This window comes from Bemisia tabaci, chromosome 4, assembly GCF_918797505.1.
Source record: "Bemisia tabaci chromosome 4, PGI_BMITA_v3".
In the NCBI taxonomy this organism is placed as follows: Eukaryota; Metazoa; Arthropoda; class Insecta; order Hemiptera; family Aleyrodidae; genus Bemisia; species Bemisia tabaci.
The window spans coordinates 28,150,921-28,177,247 of record NC_092796.1 but is presented as its reverse complement, the minus strand read 5'-3'; the positions used below and the strand labels follow the sequence as shown (position 1 = coordinate 28,177,247).

General features: G+C 40.2%; 1 protein-coding gene across 1 annotated transcript in view; it reads right to left on the bottom strand.

The window, feature by feature from the left end:
• Nucleotides 1-26,327, bottom strand: part of tws (protein phosphatase 2 regulatory subunit tws) — a 75,674-nt gene that overhangs the window by 34,742 nt on the left and 14,605 nt on the right. The window contains exon 2 of the mRNA XM_019050581.2: nucleotides 11,348-11,432. The gene's annotated coding sequence lies outside the window, so the exon portion shown is untranslated. The remainder of the gene's footprint in view (nucleotides 1-11,347; nucleotides 11,433-26,327) is intronic.

The following is a 26,327-nucleotide window of genomic DNA, read 5'->3' as shown; positions in this document are numbered from 1 at the left end:
AAAAACGGATGGAAGAAGGCTGTGACAGGATTCTGAGACACTTTGTCGTAACACGTTTTTCTTAAGTTGGTTGCCACTTGTAGGACTTCAAAAAGAAAAACAGACAAGCGAAGCTCGTGCCATTATTTAATAATAGCGTGGAGGGCACGGTAGCCGAGTGAAACGAAATCCTTAGCGTGTCACATTCGTCAAAGTCAAAATCTGGTTGTACTTTGAGACATGTGGCAACCGTAGCTGCGAAGTCCCCGGAGATGAAATCACACTTCATTACGTCTATGTCGGACAAGCTGAGACGCTACAGATTCGACTTCTCGGACTTGGATAGCACAGCGCACTTTCTTGAAGAACGACACATAATCTCCAGCAGAAGAACACATAGTGCCATATCAATTACCAACGCTTATTTTATCATAAAATGTCGACTTTTCCCACATTGTCAGATAAGTCGCTGGAATGACATTTTAGTTGACTCTTACAGCTGACCAAAAAAGAATAAAATTCAATTAGACGTCTAGTCTTCTCGTTCAGTGATCACGATGGTGGACACTGCCATGCCAAGGAAAAACGCCGTATGAACGTTCGAGAGTTGCCAAATTTTATCGGATGTAATGGTTCTTTTGGAGGGAAGTCACGCATATTTTTCCTTGAAATTTTCAGATGTTTAAGATTAAAAAGCGAACAATGCTGTCTAAAAAATTGGCAGAAGAATATTCACAACTCTCCTAATAATCTGTATTTTAAAAAAGCAAATTTTGCAAAGCCTAAAAGCTCATACGGCGTTCTTCCATAGCACGGCAGTATAGTGTAAAATGGCCGTAAAAGAAGTTGTCCATCACTTTAGCCTACAAAAAGTTTTTTTCCCATTTTCCTCCATAATTGTCATTGATAGTAATGCATTTCTTCTGTTTGCCCCAGGTGGATCATTTGGACTGCATTTTGCAATTTAGAACTATAAATTCTGACACTTCTGGAAAAACACTTAAGTGCATAGGGAAACTAATGGCACATACGTTGTTTTTAACCCGGGCTAGAATTTATAGTTCCAAATTGCAAAATGTAGTCCATTTATGAGATCAAAGGTAGATTAATTTTCATGAAAGGGAGTTTGCGGTCAAAACTTTCTTATTGAAGAGGGCTAAGGAAAAATGTAGTGAAAATCGCGAAAAATGATTTTCCGATACTGAAAGGTGTCAGGCCCCTTGGATTCCTCTCCCTCGCGCTACTGAAAATAAACCATTCCGGCGCAAATTAGACAACCATTGCCCTACATATTGTGTTTTTATAGTTCGTGTATAAAAAGGCCTTGGTCGATATTTGGCGTCGTAAAATAGTCATGCATCGATCCTAGGTGTTCTAAACACAATCAAACAAATCCAGCAATCACCGCTCGATCTAAATTCCTCTTCGGAGAAATTCTCTGCATACCTGCCTGATGAAATGACCCCCCAAAACAAACAGACAACGCGACGGCGAATTGTGCGCTTTAATTTTCAATGCTTGGTTTTAAATTTTTTCCACACTCATAAAAACCTAATTTTGTCCGTAATTTTCTCCAATTGATGCTCATTTAAAACAGAAATTTTCCTCTTGGAAACGAAAGTGGAGGGTTTTCACACCTGCGCCGCTCAATAAAATTTACGACGGGTTAGGTTCTTTACATCTTAGTTTCTAGACTTTAAAATTTACGGAATAAGATAATTAATTATCGAATAAAATAAAATAGAAAGTAAATTTGTGATTCAAACTGTGAACACGATGAAGCAATCCCGTGCCAAAAATGGGCATGAGTTCTCATGAAACAAACTAGAAGAAATTTAAAACGGCAATGGAAAGGTTAAGGAAGGAGGAAAAATAATAACTTTATGTAGACGAAATATTTAGGGAAACGGTAGATAGATACCGAGGCAGTGTCCCAAAATTAGAATCAACGAAGGATGTTCTGTGCGGTTGTAAACATCCGGCTTGGTCGAGTCTTATAGAGCACCGTGCCACATCACGTGCCTTCAGAGGAGAGAATACCACACGACAAGCACACATCAAAACTATTCGCTCTCCAGAATGTTAGCAGGAGCCTTCTTTGCGAGATAAGAGTGTAGTGATGCTGATATGAGGTAGGAGTAGGGTTATTTACGAAGAATATGAACGCTCAATCCACCGATACATAACTTTTACAAAATGCAAGATCGCATCAATATTTGTTATGCCAAATTTTGCAGAAAAATATATATTTAAGGCGCACAAAGATAATGAATTTCTTCCCGAAACAAATAGTATACCGGTTGAAATATTTTTTTCTGGTCATCGCAAAATGTCTCTCCACTTCCATAATCTGTTTTAGTCAAGACCACAAATCTTAAGCTGTTTTGGACGGGTCCCAGTTGACCTTTCTTCAAATGCTCCCGTGTGCCTTATCAGAGTAGTATTTAAATGTATAATCTTCTCATATAAGGAGCGTTCTCAGAATGAAAGATTCAAAGAGCCGGAAGTTACAAACCCTCAAGTTGGCTGCAAAGGATAGCTCGGCGGCGAAAAAATGCTGATGGAGATGAGATGCCTACTGCGTTCAAAACACACTGTCCACTGAGGATTTAGAATCGCAAAGGTCTCACGTGACAGAGAGACAAACAAGTACTCAACGATGAAACGGAAATGAGATTAGTCTCACAGTAAGAAGAGATGCTCTACTTCTCACGTCTAAAACCTAGGCAAGGTTCTAAATTATTTATCCGTTTCCCAGAGGCAAAAGGTACCTAACTCCATTTTAGTCATTCCGAGATATCAGGGAATAACTGCGCGTCGTCCCCATAGACTTCAAAATATAACAAAATTTCTGAAATTCCGTACCTCATAACCGGCGTGAGACAGGACAGGGCTACCAAATTTTTCACGCACACGGAGCCGTCATTGGAGATTTCCAAAACGAACGAGAACTTACGATTGTAAGAAACACTTGGATGCATCTTACTACCATTGTACAGAAAGGGCCAGACCAGGTTGGCTTAGCGGTCAGCGCGTCTGACTCTACACCAATAGGTCCCGGGTTCGAATCCCGGCGGTGGTGGTGACAAATTTTCACGGAACTGACGAGTGGATCTGCAGAAACAGATTCTACTCAACTTTAATCCCTGGAAATTTGAAAGCCGGAGTATGGATGTGCTAAAATCCCCATGATGTCTACTGATAATACTGCCGTGCTAAGGAAGATCGCCGTATGAACCTTCAAGCGTTGCCAAATTTCCTTTGATAAAACGAGAATTGCCTGATAAACTTATGAATATTTTCCTCCCAATTTTTCAGGTAAGTTTGTTCGCAGTTTCACCCAAAGGTTCTGAAAATTTAAATGAAAAATATTCGTAACCTAGGCTTCCTCAAAAATAAACATTTTATTGAATAAAATTTGGCAACTCTCGAATGTTCATGCGGCGTTCTTCCTTAGCACGGCAGAATAGAATACTGTCTATAGTTGGCTGTAGACCCCTAAGAAGGGGTAAAAGCCATTAAACCTGGAACAATAAAACAAGAAAGAAACGAGGTTATGTGTTTGTTTACGTTTGAACCATGACGTAGCCACTGAATGAATCTATAGCGTCTATCATCAAAGTTTATTCGATATCTGGATGTTTGCTTACTTCCGGTGTGGACCTTAAGCAGATAGCAGCCTTTTGCGGTGGGATTAGCATGCGGAGATGGGTCCCGGAAGGGCATGTTCGGTGCTCGAAAGAAAAGAAAGAGGAAGAACCTACACTCGTCGCCATGCAGGGGAAAGAGGTGACTGTCGTGAGTTTGGCGTGGATGTTTTATCGCCGGAACTTGTCCGAGGTCGTCATTAGACCTGCTGTCTCGAGCGATGGCCGAGACGATCGCCGCACAGTGGATCGAGTCAATAGGAGAGGTCGGACAAAATTTGGAAACTTTAAACGCTTATAACTCTGTTTATACAAAACTTTGAGGCCCTGAAGGTGGTTCCATTGGTTTTCTTGTAATTTTTTCTTCTTAAAGCACCCCTTGAATTGTAAAATGTGACGAAATAAACACCAAAATTTGCATTTTTAGTCAAAAATTTCATGTCCGACCGCTCTAATTGACTCGATTCACTGTGCGCCGCACGGTGGAGCCAAACGGAAAAAAATCACTTGCTGATTTAGTAATTTTGTAGTTAAGAAAAGCGTCCGACATGCCTCAATGTAGATTTCACAATGAAAAAAAGGTAAGGAAATGGTACAGGAGCTTAAATCACTACACAAGTCGTTGAATACGTAAAATGTAACCACCCCGTGCTTAAATTAGCTTTCCACTATTGTAAAATTTACATTTCAAACATGTCGGACATCTGTGCTAACAATTTAGCAATTTTGTTCTCCCTGGTAAAAATTGGCAGTAGAACCTGTGTTCAAAAATACCATACTCTATGATACTGTGCAATACCTCTGGTGTGAAATAGTTGCTTCAAGTGCCGTGGCACGCTGCGGCGCGGCAGGCGGGCAGTCAGCACGATACGCGCATCGGCGCCTACAAACCTAACAGCGATACTTCACGCGTTGCGCAATGCGTGAAGTATCCCTGTTAGGTTTGTAGGCGCCAGTGCGTCGCCGCTCCGCTTTGTGTTAGGCTCTAATATTTAATCTGGCGGAGTCAGCGTTATTCAACTCATGATTTTGAAATGTTTGCACATCCTGTATGGATTATTCTCATTTTAATTGATGAAAAAAAAATGTATTAAAGGAAAATATAATGTGTGTTTTGTAAATATTAAGGTGGTTCCGTATCAGACTTAATGATTTCCAAAGCACACGAATTTCTACACAATTTCTTATAGCCTTTTATAATCGATGGCGAAAAAGCAACAGCCAGGCGATAAAGTGTAAAGCCCGGCGATAGGAACTGTAGCCCGGCTGCATAATTTTTTATCGCTTCGTATAGCCCGGCCGTGTGATTTTCTCTGCATTCTACAGCCAGCTATATGATTTTCTGTAGCCTTCTTTAGCCGGCTATAAGAATTCCTATGGTATTTTGAAACGCAGCTCTTATCGCCAATTTTTACCAGGGCTCTATCAGTAGAGAGAGGTTCCATATTTAATTTTTAGATAAATTGCAATTTTGACGTTTAATCCGTCACATTACGCATTTTAAGGGGTGATTCTGATAGGAAATTCGTCGATTCTCGCACAAAGGAACGTAACTCAAATCCAGAGTTGCAAAAATGGCTCGAACAATTTAATTTTTTAAAAAATATTTCAGAGCGATTTTTGTTCAAAATTTTACTGATTTTTATGTATGAGATCGGAGGGAAAATCATGGAAATTTTCAGGAGGAAATGTCCAAGATTCTCCTGGTAATAATTCAATTTCCGAGGGGAAATTTGGCAACATTAAAATAAAACTATGTTCTTCCGTGAGGGAAACGGCGGATTGAACGAGAAAACCTAGAGCCAGATTCAGGATTTTTGGGTCGTGTGCGGTGTGAGCCTCCCTTGACCTCAACTCCTTGAGAAGGGGGATTTGCTGGTCAATTCCTTTAGTGAAGGTGGAAGGTTCTGGCGGCCTGTCCCAAAAAGATTGGAAGTTTAAGCCCTCTCAAACTCAATTCGTGGCGTTTTGTGGCACACATTGTGTGAGAATAGAAGGGAGGGGGGTCCCTTCATAGACTCAACTGTAAGTTACTTTTGAGGCATAAGGGAAAATACTCTCTTCGAAAAAAAAGAAGTTTAAATTGAGAGAGGAAGGGTGAAAAAACTTGTGGTACAGGCTCCAATTGTGTTGCGGGCCCCTAAGCGTACGTCCAATGCACAACTATGGGAAATCTGACCCTCCCCCCCCCCCCAAAAAAAAAAACAAAAACAAAAACAAAAAAAAAACAGTGAAACAACTATTAAACACCTCTGAGTTTTTAATGAAGATAGAGGGTTTTACTGTGCGCCGCCGCGTCTACCTTGCTAAGAAAGAACGACGTATCTGAATTCGAATGCTGTCAACTCCTGCTATACATCTCCTACTCACAAAAACAAGTTTTTAGTATTTTTTCTTCAGATTTCCGGATGCATTGCATTTAAACGCACAGAAAATTCCTCGAAAAATTCAGTGGGAAATTTGAATTCTATCGGAAGAGATTTTGCGACGTGCGATAGTTTTTACGACTTTCTCCCTTTTAGCGCGACAGCACTGTAACGCGGTGCGGTCCAGCTCCAAGGTTGCGGGGTTGTGACATTTTTACGTGGATATTTTAAGTGGCTTTAAACGAGGAGAAGTCCTCATATTCCAGCACGATCTAGCAACAATATTCGGTACTCAAGCTCGCTGGTTCTCTCCCGAGAACAGGAAACACGTCCGGGGAAAATAAAAAAAAAAGTCTGCACTTTCCGAGGAAAGCGCATTGAAATAGGTCAGATACACACGTTAACTTTGAGGAGAATTTTATTTTGTGATTACTCTTGATGGACAATTTGAAGGGGGAAAAGTTTCAGGGAAGAGAATGGTTTCTGCTTTGCTTTACTGTACTTGGAGAGCACATTGCATTTGTGTGCCGGGTTTCAAAAGTATGTTATGTGGGCCAGTCGGGGTGTGAGGACTGTCACCTGGTGCGGAATTAATTTTGGGACGTGCCCAAAAATTACCTTCAAAATTACGATTATGTAAGCCCACTCTCCGCTGTCCCCAAGCAGTGGTAGCTCAAAATTAGGGATTTTTCAGAGCTATCTTAATAACTGTAGCGTATATAGTTTTTTTTTTTTTTTTTTTTTTTTTTTTTTTTTTTTTTTAATTTTCATTTAGGTATATATACGTGATTTTCGAACTTGACTATCTTTTAGCATACCGAAAAACTGAACCTTAAATCTCAATGTAAAAATAATTCAATGCACAAAGTGAAAAGTTCATAGCGTGAGCTCTCGTTAAACGTTGTTTAAAATAACAATGCTTCCAAAATTTCCTCGATTAGATACTTCTAATACAAAAATGGAATTTTTTTAAACTTTTGCATTGGCATCTTTAGAAATTATTACGCAGGAACGTTGATTTCTGTTGGTATTTAAATAAAAATTCAATCGATAGGCCTGTGTAGGTGCGCAGATCGTGAATCATACATCTATGTCCAAAGTGCAAAACCACGTATCATTAGTTTGCACGTTGTGGAATTCCTTTTGAAGATTGTCATTATTAATTTTTTCATTGGCAAACTAGTCAACTTTATTTCGTAAGAACTTCCTCGATTTTTCCTCTTTTTCAGCAGAATATTCCGTAGAAATTTCAAGTCATATATGTATAAAAAACGCCGTATGAGCCTTCAGGCGTTATCAAATTTCCTCTCGCAAATCACTAATTTCTAGGAAAACTTTGGAACATTTTTCTGCCAATTTCTCAGATGATTTAGTTCGCAATTTTACCTGAAGATTCTGAAAATATAAAAGAAAAATATTCATAACTTTCCTAAACAATACACATTTTATCGAAGGAAATTTGGTAACTGTCGAATGTTCCTACGGCGTTCTTCCTTAGCACGGCAGTATAGTCAACTTTTATTTTTTGAAAAAATAAAATAGGAGCAGACATTTTGAAACACCACAATGGAGAAACGTGGTTTCTCACTTTAACCATCGATACTCGAGCAGAGACGCTGTTAAAAAGGGATTGATACGTAAATGATAAGCAAAGAAAGTACATAATTTGTTTTCACCAGAAATCTAGCAATTTTTCATTTTATGGTCACTTAGCCTCCAAATTAAATCGAATAAAAGCTCTCTCACCAGACTTTCTATTTTACACCAAATGGTGTAAACAGAAAGGAACCAAGCCACATAAGCTATTGCCAAATTTAATTGGGCAATTTAATTTTTTACATGAAAGCGATTGTGGGGATTTTTGTGCAAATTTCTATGAATTTTCTCCACAATACAAAGCAAATTCCTCAAAATTTTCAAAGAAATCCGCACAAACGTACTCTCGTAAAGAGTCAAATTCCCCTGTTAAATTTGGCAATAGCTGATGTGGCTTGCTTCCTTTCTGTTTACCGCGGTCCAAATGAAGGTTGCAGCAAGTAGGGCTAGTCTCTCGTTTAAAAGATGATCTCTTGTCTCTTAATAAAAATAAGAGAAAGGTTTGCTCGAGCGGTTGGCAGCTGGTTTCCGATAATTTAGTATAAATTTTGAAAATGACGTCAGGAGATACATCACAATCACACACAGTGAAATTGACACGAGTGGCCGTTTGACCCGGCTGCGAATATATATTTCCATGAATTACCTGCGGATTTGCTGATGGAATATTTTTTCGGAACGTAAATCTGTCACTCCATTCATAAGTTGTTTCGCACGGAAAATCGGAAAAAGTGATACGTTTTGGAAAGCATAAATTAGTGATCATAATGGATCGTTTCGTTCAAATTGGTAGAAAAATAATGATTTTACGCACATTCTGGCAATTTTAACCTTGACTCTATTTTTGCGTCTCCTCCACGCCGCAGACAATTTATAACTTCGTCCCAATTTCTCACGACTGCCTTCATTTTATCCAAAATTGCGTCAAATTTGTTGATAATACGTTTTTTTCATGTTTGTCACCAAAATTGTATTGCTCTTTTTTCCAAATCATGTAGGTATTAAGAACGACTAAATGAAGTTTTCAATCCAAAATTTATATCATCTTGAAAAATTTGTTTTTTGACATTATTACCACATAATGCATTTATCTGTAAATGTACTTCATGCATGGATCTTTGTTTCAATTAATAATTCAATACCTCCCTTACACATTAACTAGTTAAGTACCTAAGCACTCAACATCCATACCTTCGCTTTTAATGATCAATTAAATATTTGAATTTTCGTTGTTTAAATTTCCCTATAACTCTACTTTTCATTTAGAACTCGCATTTCCTTTTTTTTTCTTTAAGGGCACCTTGCAGCTATTGCAACGTTGGGGTCGAAAGTATTCAATTCGCTACAAGTACTTTCGACTTAAGAAAATGAACGCATGTACACAAACTCATTCGGAATTTTGTATTCGTGAAGAAGTTTGCGAAGCTTTGTATGACTCTTTCCATCACCAATTTTCCATTGAAAATAATACTTAAAATACAAACACTCACATAATATTGGTAAAGCGTCTATCTACATTAAGTTTACTGTCAAATACTTGTTACATGATTTATTGCGCCCCTTATCGGTGTCGGAGGATTTTGAAATTCGAGGAATGTTGGAATATGATACTTACAAATATAGGTGGGAGTGGGGAGGGGGAGGTTGTAGGGAGTGATTTTAGAACAACGCCATTGAGGTCAGTGGTTTTCCTCGTAACTGTCAATCAATAAGCAAGAGATTAAGATGAAAAATGGGGGGGGGGGGGGCGCACGAGTCACCGCTGAGATTCCCAATTGCATAGAGCCTTTAATCCGTTGCACATCTTGCCACACTTGTAATTTGAACTGCAAATGACAATTCTTTCAAAAATTTAATAAATGCCTAGAGGCAGCCGCTGATGATTACTCGAGAAACTTATCAATTACTCTCTGCTTACCCCAGAGTCAAGTGCGGAAAGTGTTGCTGCCTATGAAACTGCACACGAACGAATAATAACCTCAGAAAACGCAAGAAAGTCAATTGAGGACTAGAATCCTTCGAAAGCTTACGTGCCCCACACATACATATATTATGCTGAGTGTAAATGCAGAAATAAAAGTTTTGGGGCAGGGTGACGTTTCAAAGTCACGAGCATTGCCCTTTAAGCTCAAGACGCGAAAAAAAAAAAAAAAAAAAAAAATACAAGCCTTCAGCGCATACTATGAAAACGTAGGTTTAAATGTTCATGTTAAGTACAAGTTTTTAGCAAAAATCAAGTTATTTATAAAGTCATCGCTACAACTCAACTGTCCCAAATCTAATATAGGCCCGTTACTTGGAAAGTTGGCAGCCCACCAATACTACATTTTTGTTTATAATTTTTCCTCTTCGCCTGTAGTGCCGTGCTAAGGAAGAACGCCGTATGTACATTCGAGAGTTGCCACATTTCTTCCGATGAAATGTTTATTTTTGAGGAATCTTATGAATATTTTTCCTTGACATTTTTAGGAACTTTACATGAAATCGTGAACAAAATTATCTAAAGAGTTGGAAGGAAAATATTCATAAGTTTACGAGGAAATCCGTGTTTTATCAAAGGAAATTTGGCAACGCCTGAATGCTCGTACGGCGTTTTTCCTTAGCACGGCCAGTGTAGCCCCCTTCCTTCTCATTAGATGACGCGACGGGCAATTAAACCCATTTGATTTTTCCATATCAGTTTATTACGAAGCTTACAGCTCATTACGGAAGCCTTTTCTTTTGCCGATAGTTAGACCACGGCCACTTCAAACGATGTAAAACGATCGAAGGCTCATCAGACAGACGGATTATCTCTATTCATTCGTGGGAAATTTTGCACCGGACCCAAACGACAGCAATTAGTGTCACTGGGACAAGCGTATCACGTTTTAGTTTAGATTAATGGAGTGAGCGTGGATGGTTCTTGATAAAATTCGATAAATAAAGTCTGACATGTAAAAATAACGGATAATTATTTTATTGCACACGGCATATCTTTCGTTTTTTTACCTACTCTATAATGCCAATTCAAAAAAGCAGTTCCTCGTGCGTGGAATAAAAAAGTTGGTCAACATGCTGCCGAGATAGCGAAGAGAGCAGTAAGTGCATTTCTGTATGAGTCATAGTTAGCACATACTTTTTTGTGTCTCAAGGTTCATCCCAGCATGCACTTATTGCACTCTTTGCTATCACGGCAATATTCTGCCTTGCAACGCAAAAGCGCCGTAAACGTCATTTGACACTTTTTGGAAACAACGTATCATAGCAGAAAAACTTGTGTACCTTGGGACAATGTTTTTACAGAATTCTCTCGCAAAAATTATCGAGAACTTGACCTGAAAATGTGAGGTGCATGGGTAAAACAGTTTTTATTTTATAAAGTGTAAAGTTTCAAAAAACGAGGGAAAATCTTGGATGGATTTACGGCGTTCTTGCCTAGCACGGCAGTTTTGTCGGGATTTGAGGAGACCACTCACCACAGAAAACGAGATCAACTTCGAATTTCGAGAGGATGGTACAGAGGACCTTTGCCGTTTACAGACTGTGAGGGATTTAGTCCAAAGAGAAAAATAAAAAAAAAACAAAAAAAAAAACCAATATTACGACAATAAAAATAGTCAACAAATTATCCGTACATTTTTAGAAAAACTTTTTGACTTTGGCTCTTCAAAACAACAGATTTATAACATCTTAACTTAAAATTCGACTTCGTAAACCTTAACCCTAGAAGCAAATGAGCTGCATGAATAATGTTTAAAATTTGAGGAAACCACTCACCACAGAAAACGGAGATCAACTTCGAAATTTTCAGAGGATGGTACGAGAAGACCTTTGCCGTTTACAGACTGTGAGGGATTTAGTCCTAAGAGAAAAATAAAAAAAATAAAAAAAAACCAATATTAGTACAATAAAATAGTCACAAAGTATAGTACATGTGTAAGAGACAATACAGAAGATTTCTAGTATAAATTGACTAAATTTTGCAATTAAGATTTACAATTTTAGGTTAATCCATAAAAGCACTAATCTGGGTGGGAACACTTAGGCACATGCTTTTTCTAAAATGACCCAGAAATGGCGTGGCGTGCTTTGCGATTTATCGATTAATCTGCCATTTAAACCTATGGAAAAGAATCGATACATCAAGTGTTTGCAACGAACACCTTAACAATCGATTCTTTACCATAGCTTCAAATGGGGAAATATCAATAATCGATCATTCACGCCACGCCACTGCGTCGATATGGAATTCGTTGAAACCTCCGCCGGATTTTCCTCCAGATTTTCTAATTCTGGAAACAAAAAATTGCAGAAAATCCACCCACTAGTTTCCCCTCTAAATTATAAACTGGCAGTGAAGATTTTGAGACATTACAACCAAGAACTGGCCTCTCTGCACCCAACGCCTCGATTACACCTTCTCGACGGTTAAGACGCATCGTCAAGTCATTGCAGGTGCCCCCTGCATATTGGGAAAACGCAACATGCGACACGTCAGGTCGACAACTAGTTTCCCCTCCAAAATATAAATTGGCAGTGAAAATTTTGAGACACTACAACCAAGAACTGCCCTTCCTGCTCCCAACGCCTCGATTATCAGCACCTTCTTGACGGTCAAGACGCATCTTCAAGTTATTGCAAGTGCCCCCTGCATATTGGGCAAAGCAAACGCAACATGCGACGCGTCAGGTCAACAACTAGCTTCCCCTCTAAAATATAAATTGGCAGTTAAAATTTTGAGACACTACAACCAAGAACTGCCCATCTTCAAGTTATCCCTGGTAAAAATAAGCCATAAAGGCGATAGAGAAATCTTATGGCCGTCTGTTGGATTTTCTATAGCTTTTATAGCTGGCGATAGGATTTTCTTATCGCCCTTATGGCCGGCGATAAAAAGCTCTATCGCCACGAATGGCCGGCGATAGAAGGCTCAATCGCCGGCTATAGCCACGAATGGCCGGCGATGGAACGTTCAACCGCCGGCTATAGCCACGAATGGCCGGCGATAGAACGTTCAATCGCCGGTTATAGCCACGAATGGCCAGCGATAGAACGTTCAATCGCCGGCTATAGCCACGTATGGCTGGCGAGAGAAAGTTCTACAGCCGGCGATAGAAAGTTCTACAGCCAGCGATAGCCACGAATGGCCGCGATAGAACGTTCTGCAGCCGGCGTTAGCCGTGAATAGTCAGCGATAGGACATTCAATAGCTGGCCACTTGTGGATAACGGCAATAACCATCCGCTGCCAAAACAGCCATCTGTAGCCGGCAACAGAATGTTCAGTATCCGGCGATTGGAAATACGCGTGTGCACGAGGGGCAATTAAAAAAGTAATTTTTTTCGAAAATCATCATAAGCGCCAGTGAATCTATCCTGGTTTCTTTTCTAAAAATATTTTTCTTCAATTTTTTCTCAATAATTCTTACTTTTCCAAAATTTGATTTGATTTTGATTTTTTTTTTATTTGAATCGGCCATATACACTGTTAAAAATCGTTGATTCCGTCCAACGGAAAATCCGGATTGAGAATGAACAGGGGAGTGAGATTCAGCGCATAGGTGCTGAGATGTGTCGCATGAGTGCGCAAAGCACTCAGCACCGGAGCTTCAGTTGGGCCCTAAGTCACGCGCACCTAGGCTATCTCTCTCTCGCACTAGCGCTCTATACTGTCTCTTCTTCCCTTTAGGCCTACCAATCCAATGATGAAAATGAAAAATTTAAAGTTTAAATAAGTAAAATAATAGAATAGAATAGTGGAAATAATAGAGTAGCAGAAATAATAGAATTACAGAGACAACAGAAGAGAAATCAAATAAAGTAAATTAAATATATGATAAAATGAAGTCAAAGACTAAATTGAAGTAAAAAATTAGAGGGAGCAAGGAGATGAAGTAAAAAAATGAGGTGAAGAAAAAATAAAGTATAAGGGAAGAAACTAAATGAGGTTAAAGAATAGAATGAATTTAAAAAGTAAACATGATGAAGTATTAAAATAAATTACAGTAAAAAATAAAACAAAATAAGGGAATAAGAAGTAAATAATTTAAGAAAAAAAATGAAGTACTTGAAAAAATAAAATAGAGTGAAGAAAAAAATAGAGTCAGCAAGGAAATAAATCAAGTAAAACGATAAAATAAATTTAAAAAATATAGTAAAGTAAAAAGTAAAATAAATACACGGACAAATCCAGGCAGATTGAAAATATCCTAGTTTCCCGTTCAAATCGACGTTAAATATCGGTTTTGCGTCACATGAAGGCAGCATCTGGTGTAGCTTAATGGTTAGGGTCTTCGGTTTGTGTTAGGCAGGTCCCGGGTTCAATCCCTAAGGTAGGTAAAAATGTCTAATCTTCAAAATCGGGTAAATTACGTCCCAGTAGTTTCATTATTATTATTTTTCATGGTTTCAAAATTTATTTCCACAATTAACCCTTTTCCACCATCCCCTAGCTGCGAACCCCTAAATTTTCTATAGCCGGCGATTGAGAATTCCTACAGCCAGCCATAGGAATTCTCAATCGCCGGCTATAGAAAATTCCTATCGCCAAAAGGCCATGTTTCAATTTACCATAGGATTTTTCCTATGGCCGGGCTATAGGTAATTTGTATGGCTTAATTTTACCAGGGATTGCAAGTGCCCCCTGCATATTGGGAGAACGCAACACGCGACGCGTGAGGTCGACAACGCCGTGGCGGGAATCCGCGTAATAAATCGAATGAAAGGGAATCCGGGCCGGAGATGAGCAATAAAAAACGATATTAATGATAAATCAATATCAGCTGTTGCTCCCGCCCGGCACGGGCCCGGCTCGTAACGCAGGCTTGCCACGAGAGCGCGGAAATCTGCATGTTCCCCGACCGCTTGCGCTTCGGGGGAAAGTGGATACGACTTTCTTGCAAGCTCGCTACGGACTCATGCCACTTGATTCAATTTAGCCGCTGCTTCTTTCCCCCGGTTTCCGACACTGGCTCCGGCTCGCCCCGTTTGCCGTTCACCCATCCCCAACCCCGGTTCAGTGGCGTGGCGTGCTATGCGATATATCGATTGTTCTGCCATTTAAACCTATGGGAAAGGATCGATAAACAGGGTGTTCGCAGCGAACACCTTTATAATCGATTCTTTACCATAGGTTTAAATGGCACAACAATCGATAAATCGCAATTCACGCCACGCCACTGGCCCGATTCCCATCCGTCTCCGGATGATGAAAGATACCCTGTCCGTTCTCCGACTCCGTTCCCAATGCCCTTTCGTCCCTGGACCCGGGGTTGCCGTCCCGGGAGCCCAAACACCTCGAGGTTGATGCCCCCGCTAAATGACTCGGGAGGTGTCCTTGAAACTTCATCCAAATGAATTGCGCTCGAGTCAGGCGGAACGACCCTTATGATGATCGAATAGGTGAGATTGTTCCGATATCGACTGGTTCAACATACTGAGTTATTCAAAAGACACGCACCACTGGCCATGAGGAGGGTGGCCATTTGAAATTTTTGAGTGCCCCCCCCCCCCTACCCGCGAGGGAATCAAAAACTGAAAAGTACCTAAAAAAGTTTCCCTCTCGATATGAGGAATTCGTATTAATCCGCAAATCAATATCACACTAAAGTTATGGCCAGTGATGCATGACTTTTGCATAACCTTATATAATCATAGCCACAAAATACCAATACGTCAAAATTATTTTTCTCCATGTATTTCGATCTCTCGCTCAATACATGGCTCGCCAGCTTTATTAGTGAATCCACATTATCTCTAGATCATGGCCATGGTCGTGTGATCCTCATCACTATTAAGAAAAATTGAGGGGGTTGGAGCACAAGGCGCTTGAGTGTACTTTTTGAAAAAATTGAAATATTGATGATTTCAAATGCAACTAGCTTTAATGCATTCTATGAAAATTTCGATTCCAAACTCCAATTTTGAAGGATCACAAAGTTAGTTTGAACTTTCTTTCCGCCATAAGGATCCATATAATTTCGAAACTTCTAACACGCACTTTTCGAAAAAAACAAACACTGCACTCATGTACCTTGTCCTCCAAGCACCTCGATTAGGTATCCTACATAGTACACGCGCACACCCAAAACTATCCGCTTAAAGTTCTCACTTGCTCAACATTTGACGGCACGTAGGTAAACAGACGAAGACTTCATCTCAACATTAAAATTTCTGAGAGTTTGGGGGACTTGACAATACTGTTAAGCAGCTATTGCGTCTCATGAGTAGCAGCTAGACCACCCCATTTCACCCTCCTAATCGGGTGCAGGGTGCAGGGTCGAGGAGGAAAATCAAATAATTTATTTGAAAAGTGATGAGGGATAGTCTGAATAGCAAAGTGACATTTTTCAAATATAATCAGGACTGGTGACTTATTGACAGCTTCAGTAAGTACCTAATAACACCCTCGCCCTCGTTTCCTCCTACCCTCCTCAACGGTCATGCAACCCTCTTACTGTAAATCGATGCGAAGAAGCCATATAAGGTTCTTGCAGAGAAGCTAAAAATCTTAAAGATGCTATCGGAGTGTAAATGTCGCCAATATGCTTTCATTTCAATTACTTGTGTCAAGTAACGCCTTCATGCATAATCCAAAATGCCTTCAATTTTTTACATATGCAACACGGACATCCTTAGAGCACGAATAGTTGCATGAAGGCGTTACCTGTCATCATCGTTGCAGTACCTTCGCCGCATTGTGGATCGAGTCAATTAGAGAGGTCGGACATGAAATTTTAGACTAAAACTGCAAATGTTGATGTTTATATCGTTACAGTTTAAAATTCAAGGGGTGCTATCAACAGAAAATTTCACGAGGAAACTAATGGGACCACATTCAGAACCTCAAAAGTTTTTATAAACGGAGTTATAGGCGTTTAAGGTTTCCAAATTTTGTCCGACGTCTCCTATTGATTCGATCCTCTGGGCGCCGCGTAGAGTAAAAGACCGAATCCGGATGCCTTGTCCTACTTTTAATACCCTCGTGGATGAGCCGGGATATTCTTTTTATAATTCTCTCTTTAGTTGCTTGCGTTTTTGTTAGTTTTCTCGGTGCAAGTCACCAGAAGCTGTTGTTTTGAATGATGCGATACCCAAACAGCCGTGCTGAGACAAAACGACACATGATCATCCTAATATTGCCGACTTTCTTCCCATAAAATATTTATGTTTTGAAGAGATGTGTGAATATTTTTTTCGAAATGTGTAGATACTGTGAATAATGTAATTCTCTACAAAATTTGAAGGAAAACATTCACAAATATTTCAATGAGATTTCAAATTTTTCGTAGGTATCTTTCGTTTCAATCCACCCTTAACCGTGACAGAAATTCGGACCTGACAGTTTAGTGGATATAGGAATTGAGCATGCACATGCACCATGACGCAGTGAGAGGAGGTGTCTCGCCTCGGTTTACTCCACTCGCGTAGCCTGCTTTGCGATATATCGATTAATCTGCCAATTAGACCTATTAAAAAGGATCGATAAACAGGGTGTTTGCAACGAACACCTCTATAATCGATTCTTTACCATAGCTTCGAATGGGGGAAAATCGATAATTGATCGGAGCGCTAATCATGCAGCTTATTGCAAAATCGGAAACGGCAGCTCTGATTAGATTCCTTGCATTTGGTCACTTCCTCGAGGTGTTGGGAATTTCATTTCAACCATAGAGCCATGACAAAAGACGTACTCTTTTCACGACGATAGCCAAGCTCAATTGGACGTATTTCTGCCAAACGGAACTATGTGCATTAAGACATGAGCCCTGAGACCCATAAAAATACATGCATTTTAGGGTTCATGTCATGATGCACACAGTTCCGTTTGGCAGAAATAGTCCAATTCCAGGTCGCAGCCGTAGCCTTAATCAGTATATCGACGACTCAGGTCGGAAAATGCGCACCACCATTGCATTCTTATTATTCGCTTCACGATTCACCTTACGATTCAATATCTTAAAAATTGAGATAAAACTGATCGAACTCGATTATATATAACTGCGACAAGATTAAGGGTAATCGTTCAGATGTTGATGATTCTAGCGATTTTATCGCCAATAAATCGGGAAAAAAATCGCAGTTTAATTTCAAAATATCGCGATTTTTCCGTTGAAAAACGCTACTTGAGACTTTAGGGCTCATTACAGACTTCATCCCAAGTAGCACAGTGCAACGAAAATCTTGAAATTAAACTGTAATTTGATTTCAATATGATGGTAACCGCCCGATTTTAAACAAACAACAAAATTAGCTCTGTGTCAGAAAGATAGGCTATATACGCAACGCAATGAAAAATTAAAACTTATTTCAATTTTATTGCAATAAGTTTTAATAAATGGAGCCCCTTCATATAGGAACTTGGCAACATACACAATACTCAGTGGAATTGCAATATTTTTACAATGTAATTGCTACTTATTGCAATCTGTGCTACTTGGGATGCAGCGGGTACAATGAAACTTGAGCTAAATACTATGATCCTTAGACGAAGTCGTTGATATTTCCCGAAATGAATACGAAGGTAGGAAGGGGTAAAAAGGAGAACAGAAGGTATGAAGGGCTCATTAAAGAATCAAAGGGACGAGGAAAGAAGGTAAGTTGCCGACAGCCCCCTTCGCGGACCCCCGCTCCCGCCCCGCCCCGGTGGCAATGGAACATGATCGTAAAGGTCAAAGTGTGAATGTGAATGCAATATTCAAGCGAATCATGCGCATCGCCACCGAAAGGACTCGATTCCATCAGCGAGAGTGAATACGAGATGACGCCGCCCTGTCGCCCTGACGCACAGTGCGGCCCTCTAAGGATAAAAATCAAAAATTAACAACTCGACAACTGAATATTTTTTTTTTGAGTTAGTCATCTTAAAGATATTTCTGACTCACAATGATGGTCCATTTTCAAAATTTTCGCTCGAAATTACTTCAAATTTGGGTAGAAAGTGGGCGGGAAACGGGTCGAGAATCACTGGTCCATAAGAAATACCTACACGGGAAAAAGACGTCAACTTCAAATGAAGATTCATCGCTTGGAACGCAAAATGCTCTGGGTGGTTGACATTTTCTTAATCCTCAGATATCCAACTTCCAAAAAGATTTTAAGACTTTTTGCGACTATCAAAGATAGTTGAAGTTAAAGTTTGGGTGTTTCTCGTTGGTTTTAAATTGTTGACATAAGGTTGATTCGAGGTTGCCAACTTTAAATGAACTTTTCTCGAAAAATACGCAACAAATCTTGAGGTGTAACATTTTCCTGTTCCTCGAGTGTTTTACTTTCATAGTACCAAAGGGTTTTCCTATGTCGGTGCCACTATCTTCATTATTTAAATTTAAAAGTGTCTTTTACCGATTTTTGTCCGCATTGTCCATAAGGATGCTGCACTGTGCGGCGCTCCGACGCCCCGAGTGGCGCGCAAAAGTGAGGGGATCGTCATGACGTGAGAAAAGCGGGACGTGAATCCCTTTCGTCACCTCGTGCAGTGACGAAGCGTCAATGATCCATCGTCGATATTCCCCCACTGGAGGCTACGGTAAAGAATCGATCATGAAGGTGTTATTCACAACGATCTGTTTATCGATCTTTTTCCACAGGTTTAAATGGTAGATCAATCGATATATTGCAAAGCACGCCACGCGACTCCTCTCGTTCTCCCGTCCTACCGAAGAGAGCGGTGACACCTATATTTTCCAAATCGAGCCCAAAATTCCACCAATCTGAGACGATAATGTAACCCTTAAAATCGAAAAGTGGATCGGTTGTCTTGAGAGGGCTTCGAAAAATTTTGGTGGTTTGGTGTTGCTTAGGCATGGATGCATCTTTTCGCGAAGTGACGTGCAGAAAAACGGATTTTTAAGGCCTAATAAACATCGGTCATCCTCAAAAAGACACAAGTGCCGAAGCAAATGCGTTCAGACGGTAGTATAGATCCATTTCCGCAAAACTTCTTTTAGACCGCATTTTGCAGTGAGGAACTATAATATCCATCTCACTTTAGAAACGACTTAATCACCATTAGTTTTCCCATGTAGATAAGTGCTTTTGCAAATGGATTAAAAAATGTAGTTCCTAATTTGCAAAATGGACTCCATTTTTCCACGTATTGCCCTCTTTTTAATACAACAGTGTGCCCTAGGAGGGGAAAGAAGGGAAGGAAACAGTGAGGGGGAGGAAGGGATGGGGAAGAGGGGGAGGAAGGGGGAAGAGGGGGGGAGGAAGAGGGAAAAGCGAGAGGTAAACCTTCCGTGACAACGCACGAGGATTTGGAGGGAAAGGAAGGCGGCAAAAGGCGAACTCCTGAAAGTCCTCAGTCGGCCACCGAAGTTACAGAACAGACTTTTTAGGAAGTTTGTTGAAGGCCGCTCTTGATGTCAGTCTGGGAAAATGGTTTCATGCCGAAACAAAGACAGGTTCTGACGAAAGCCATTCTAACTTATCCAGGATAAAACTTGACTCGATGAACTGGTGAGCGTTCTTTTTCAAATTTCTCTCAAACCTTTAAGGATACACGTTTTTCTTTGGAAAAGTAAGAATTAATTTTTGAAGAACGAATTTATTGGCATAGCTAGACAAATTTTTTTATTGACACTATAGTACTACATATCAGAGACGTTATACACACACTAGGGGCCTTTGGCCGCTACGCGATCGCCAAACACTGAAAAAAAACGACACGTAAAAAATCGTGGAACAACCATGTTCAAGTTATTTCATAGATGAGTGGATTCAAAAGCCGACGGATGCACGCAAAAGAAAGCGTACTTATCTTTGATTACAACGTTATGCACCAATTTTTATGTCTTATTTTTTAACACCGTTTTAAAAAGCTACACACAGTTTTTTTGAAGAGTTCCCTTTTTTCAAAGATAAAAGCTGCACACAGTTTTTTTAGAAGTTTCCGAGAAATTTCCAGAATAATTTAAAATGAAATCACAAAGAATTTCGACGCGATATTTTCATTCGTCCTATTTTCTTTTCACTAAACCAAAATTAATTTTATGCAATTCAAGTTTCAGAATTGCTGCATCGTTTAAAAATTGTCGAAGTGTCTGAATCGTTGCAAATGAGATACATATCTACCCTTTAACTGGGGTAAAAACCGGGCAGGGGCCGTCGAGAGAAATGACGCGTGGCCCTAGTTTTACGGCGATTTTACTGTCGCGCAAGCCAAGAAAAGGAGTGCGGTCGAGTGTGGAGTCATCTTCAGTTATCGCAACGAATAACATTCGCAGTGCGTTCGGTGCAATGCGAGAAGTATTCATGCAGTCTTGTAGGCGCTAGCACGCGTTCGATGCCGACCGCACTGTTTGGTGCAATGTATGAAGTATTCCTCCGGTCTTGCAGGCGCTGATATGAGTTTGACGCCGACCGCACTGTTTTCTTTTGGATATCAGAGCACATGTCAAAATGGATATAGTTTTCTTTATTGTTTTATTCACATACGTCCAATTTTTAGTTTCCGGCAAAATTTCTTCCTTCCTCCCGCGGTTGGAGGAACACATTCAGAAATATATACGATTAATTTGGGTTTTTTTTTTTACAAAGAGAATAAAAAAAGGCGCTTGAGTTGATATCGATGGACAAACGCGAATCGAAATGAATGCAAATGCCTGCACTGCATGCAACATTGTTGCATTGTTGCAGAATTGTTGCAGCAAAAATTCTCGCTAAACGGATGTCCGTTTTGCGTTTGGGTATTAATGCAGGCACTGAGCTCCTCTTGCCTCTAGCGAGGCGATTGCCGAATCATGATAGAATGATCTTGGAGGCGTGAATAATCGATTATTAATATTTCCCCATTTGAAGCTGAAGTAAATAATCGATTATTTGGATGTTCGATGCGAACACACTGTTTTTTCGACCTTTTTTCAAAGGTTTAAATGGCAGATCAATCGCTGTATAGCAAAGCACCCCCGCCACTGTTTTTGACCGATGGATACCTGTGTGAGTATTGCTGTATATCGATAATCATACATCGATAATTGATAAATATTCGTCAACGAGTCAACAATCTCACCGCCACGCGCGCGACGCACGCGACGATTCTGTATAAGTGATAATCGGACGCATTTAAATCAAAAGGAACTATATCCATGGTGACATGAGCCTTGCTATTAATGTACTCTTATGGATGCCAGGGCTCATGTTAGAATGGATTTGAGTCTTTTTGATTTTATTAGGTACAATTATCATCCCATGATTTGGCTGTCACTGCCTTGCCAATGAAATTGATACACCGATCATTTATCATTATTGAAACGGTTCCTTTATCAAATATGCTCTGACATCATCCAACTCGTTTCAAGGTTTTTCCTATTTTATCGAACTTTCGACCTATATGTTGGAAAATCGAGATCATGGTTCAAGAGGCTTTAATCATGAATCACATACCCATCCTGCAAAAAAATACCCAAGGCCAAAGTGCAATACCTCGCATCTCCATTGCGGCGTTTCAACATTTTCGCTCCTATTTTATTTTTTCGCCGAGCAGTAAGCCAACTTTATAGCTTGAAATTTATACAGAGTATTGTAATAAAAGAGAAGAAAAATCAAGGATGTTTTCGAGAAAATTCGTCGACTAGTTTTTAAAGAAAATAATGAAGGTTGACAGGAAGTCTGCAAAATCGCGAACGGTGATAAGTGGGTAGGTTTGAAGGCGCAGAGCCGCAGACCCCACGAGGATTAGACCTGATATTTAATTTTCACGGTCAGGGGCGTAGTTAGGAAATTTTTCTGGGGGGGGGAGGGGGCATGGGACCACCTCTCGTGGTGGAGAGAGCGGGGGGTGGGTGAGGAATGGAGGATCCCGTTTTTCTGGGGGGGGGCACGAGATTTCTGGGGGGGCAGGCCCCCCCCAGGACCCCCCTAGCTACGCCTATGTTCACGGTTGATCATCCGAAGTGCGGAATTTTCAGTTTTTCTACGATTTTTTACTGTCCGTGGAATTTTTTTTTTTTTTCATTTCAATCTGAGGGTGGTTTCACGATAACTGGAATAGTTTTGTCGCCGCGCCGTAACAGACAACACATTTTTCGGTCATATTTTTAGTAGAAATGATAATCAGTCGCATTAATCTTCAAAGGGTTACGTATCATAACGCTTTCTAATGATTTATTGCTCCACTTCTCAATTTCAATAAATAAATGACCAAAAATGTGCCGCCTGTTCCGCGGTAAAAAGTTAGCGTACAGTTCTGTTTAACAGAAATACCTCAATATATGAGCCAAAAGTTGCAGTACGTTCCTTGTTGCAAAATGCAGTCCAGTTCATACTACTTTCTCAGAGCAGATCTCTTATTAACGCATGCTAAAAATTTTACTGTCCTGTGTGTAACGCCTGTGGCTGCATTCCATGGACAACAATTGCCATTGGAGCTTGGAAAGACTACACTCTACTCACGCAAGAGATAAAGCAACAAAGCACGAGCAGAGAGATAAAGAGAAAGTGAAAGACGGTTTTGCAGCTCGCAAATCGTGAGCACCAGGCCTCTCGTGTCAAGTAAATTCGGGGCGAACCAAATTTGGCAGGCTTTAATCTATCATCTTCAAAAACGAAGTTGGGCTGTCTTTGCTGCGGTTTCAGCTCGGCGCATCGGGACAGGCCGGGCACGGACCAAAAGTGAACCTAAAGGCACACTTGGACACCACGAAAAAATCCTCCTCCTTTCAAAACGTTGTGAATTTACGCATGTTTTGAAAAAGTCTAAAAAGGACAGTGGCGAACATACCCCCCCCCCCCTTCGGGCCTAAAAGAGGGAAAAGAAGGAAAGGGGTAAAAAGAGGGAGAGAGAAAAAAATGCTCCTGATAAAAATTGACTGAAACGGTGTCGAGACAGCACTTTACATTTTGCAATAAAATCGCGATTTTATCGATGGCGATCTAATTATTATCAAACAAAAAAATCATTATAAATTGAAAACAATTTCGATTTTATAGAACGCAATTTTATAGAGATGAAATTGCGACGAGATCAAGAATCGCTCAGATGAAGATGATCCCTGCGATTTTATCCTGAAAAATTGCAACTTACTTCAGAATATGGCGATTTTTCCATTGAAAAATGCTACTTGGGTAAGTCCAACTCCGGAGGACATGCGTTCACTGCCGTGCTCAGGAAGAATGCCGTATGAACATTCGAGAGTTGCCAAATCGCCCCGGATAAAACATGTATTTTTGAGAAAGACTATGCGTATTTTTTCCTTCTAGTTTTCAGACACTCTAGACAAAATTGCGAACACAATTTTTTGAAAAAATTGAAGAAAAACTTTACCAATTTTCCCGGTAAACTCGGTTGTTTTTTAAGTAAATGTGGCAAAGTCTACAGGTTCATGCGGGGTTCTTACTTAGCACGACAGTTCAAGCTTCCTTCCTACCCTCTCCGTGTCCTCAATCCTCCTCCAAAAAAAGGTACATCTCGAATCGGATATGAAAATGAAGCTGGAAGAATTAAAAATTGAATCCCAAGTAGCTGCGAGCATTGCCAATGTGAATGAGACCGATCTGCGCTTGATGCAAGATCGGTGATTTACCCGCTCAACAAGGCAATTCACGGCTGCGGCCAAAAAAGACTCGCCTGACCTTTGCTGCCCGGTATTTTCCTTGAGATTAGCCGTATTGGAAAATGAAATGCCTACATATATTCGCGTTGGAGACTGCGGAGAAATATAGAAACAAAAAGTTTTAATGCCAGCTGCGAATCATGATTTCAATGTCAATGCAGTGAGCGTGGCGCGGCGCAGGCGTTTCGCTACGCCACGCTATGTGCTCGCAATAGACCGTATTCGATAGTGGTTCGATGTATCGTTTGGTTCAAAACAATAGAACATAACCTCAAACCAAACTATTAGGATTTAAGTTGGAAAAGCTGAAAATGAGAAAATTTCTAACACTTTCACTTTGCACTAGCATTTGGTACTCAAAAAAATAAAACATGTGTTACAAAAGACCCGTTCCCTCCGATTTCTAAATTGACTTTTGAGGCTATGTTTATGTTTTGAACCAATCGATATCGATACAATCTCACCTGTTTGATGTAAGTATCGAATACGATCGTTTCCCGTGCTCGAGAAAAACCCCGTATGAGACTTCGCACGTTGCCAAATGGACATATTTCTGCCAAACGGAACAATGTGCATAATGACGTGAGCCTTGTTATGCGTATATTTCCATGGGTCTCAGGGCTCATTTCTTAATGCACACAATTCCGTTTGGCAGAAATACATCCAAATGTTCCTTCATCAAACAAAATTTTCCTCGAAGCCTAGTGGTGACACGGCAAAATCCTCGACTCTCTCATGTATTCATTGATGGGCCTAACCTAAACATGAATGTTTCCTAAAACGCATCGGAAAACTGCCATCAAAATGATGAGTATGCAATTTCCAGACCGCCGTGTTTGAATAGTTATCACTCAAATTCACGCAGGGGCTTCTTCAAGGCTTGTCCTAGAAGGGTGTCTTTCTGGGGTTTCCAACATTAGGCATCAAAAGTGTGCCTCTCGTCAAAATTCACGCACAACACTATGTTGTTTCGCTAAAATGGACGAGAGTCGACATTACGCTGCGCTGCTACGCGGTTTGTGTCTTTGAGAAGCAATAATTATCAATAGGTACAAATTAATGCAAGAAACTGATCTATGACGTGTGGTACTTAGGAGGAGAATGACATTAAATGTGTGTAAGTTCATTGTAAATTTATTTCTGACACTACGATAATGGACGTGGCCCATGAATTCAATGTGTAAAAGAAAGATAACGGTATGATATAATTGTCAGAGTCAATGGGCCACGTCCGTTATCGTAGTTTCAGGTATAAATTTACAATGAATCTTGGCAAATTTGATGTCATTCTACTCAGTATTAATGCTGCTACGTGTTATGGACTACTTTCTTGTACTATCTTGCACATCACGATAATTATTGCTTCGTAAAGACACAAACCCTGAGGCTGCGCAGTGTGGCGGCGGATTTCGTTCGTAGATCATATAGAATCACCCCAAGAAAGGTTTGAGGGACCTCTGACAGAGGAAGAAGAAAAAGAAGAAGAGGAGAAGAAGGGGAGGAGGAAGGAGGAGAAGAAGAAGAAGAAACAGAGGAAGAAGAAGAAAAAAAGACGAAGAAGGAAAAAAAAGACGAAGAAGAAGAAACAGAGGAAGGAGAAGAAAAAATACGAGGAAGAAGAAGAAGAAGAAGAAGAAGAAGAAGAACAGAGGAAGGAGAAGAGAAAAAGACGAAGAAGAAGAAGAAGAAACAGAGGAAGAATAAGAGAAAAAAAACGAAGAAGAAGAAGAAGAAGAAGAAGAAGAAAATTAATAAGAAGAAAAATAATAAGAAGAAAGAGAAGAAGAAGAATACTATGCATGAGTACAGTCACATTGTGCAGATGCAAGTTCATGAGTCTTAAAGCATGCTTTTGGAATGTATCTTTGATGTTGTACGCTAGTACGAGTATGAGACACATTTGAAGTATCGAGGTGGTTGATGAGTTCCTGATTTGACGCCGCAATGACTCTCATTTTTTCTGCTGTGCGCCTTGCCGCTCACCGAAGCTGGTTCAAGGGTGAATTTGTTGCGACTTAAAGCTCCACTCATGAACTCAAGCTCCTTGAGCGAGATCTGCCACAGAGCAGCGAACGGCGAATCGTCCTTTGAGACGCGCAGTTTCGCTTTCGCCCCGCGCGAATCACTGGCGTTGTATGCTTTTCGATGAATCGATTCGCGCCAGTGGCGTGGCGTGCTTTGAGATATATCGATTGATCTGCCATT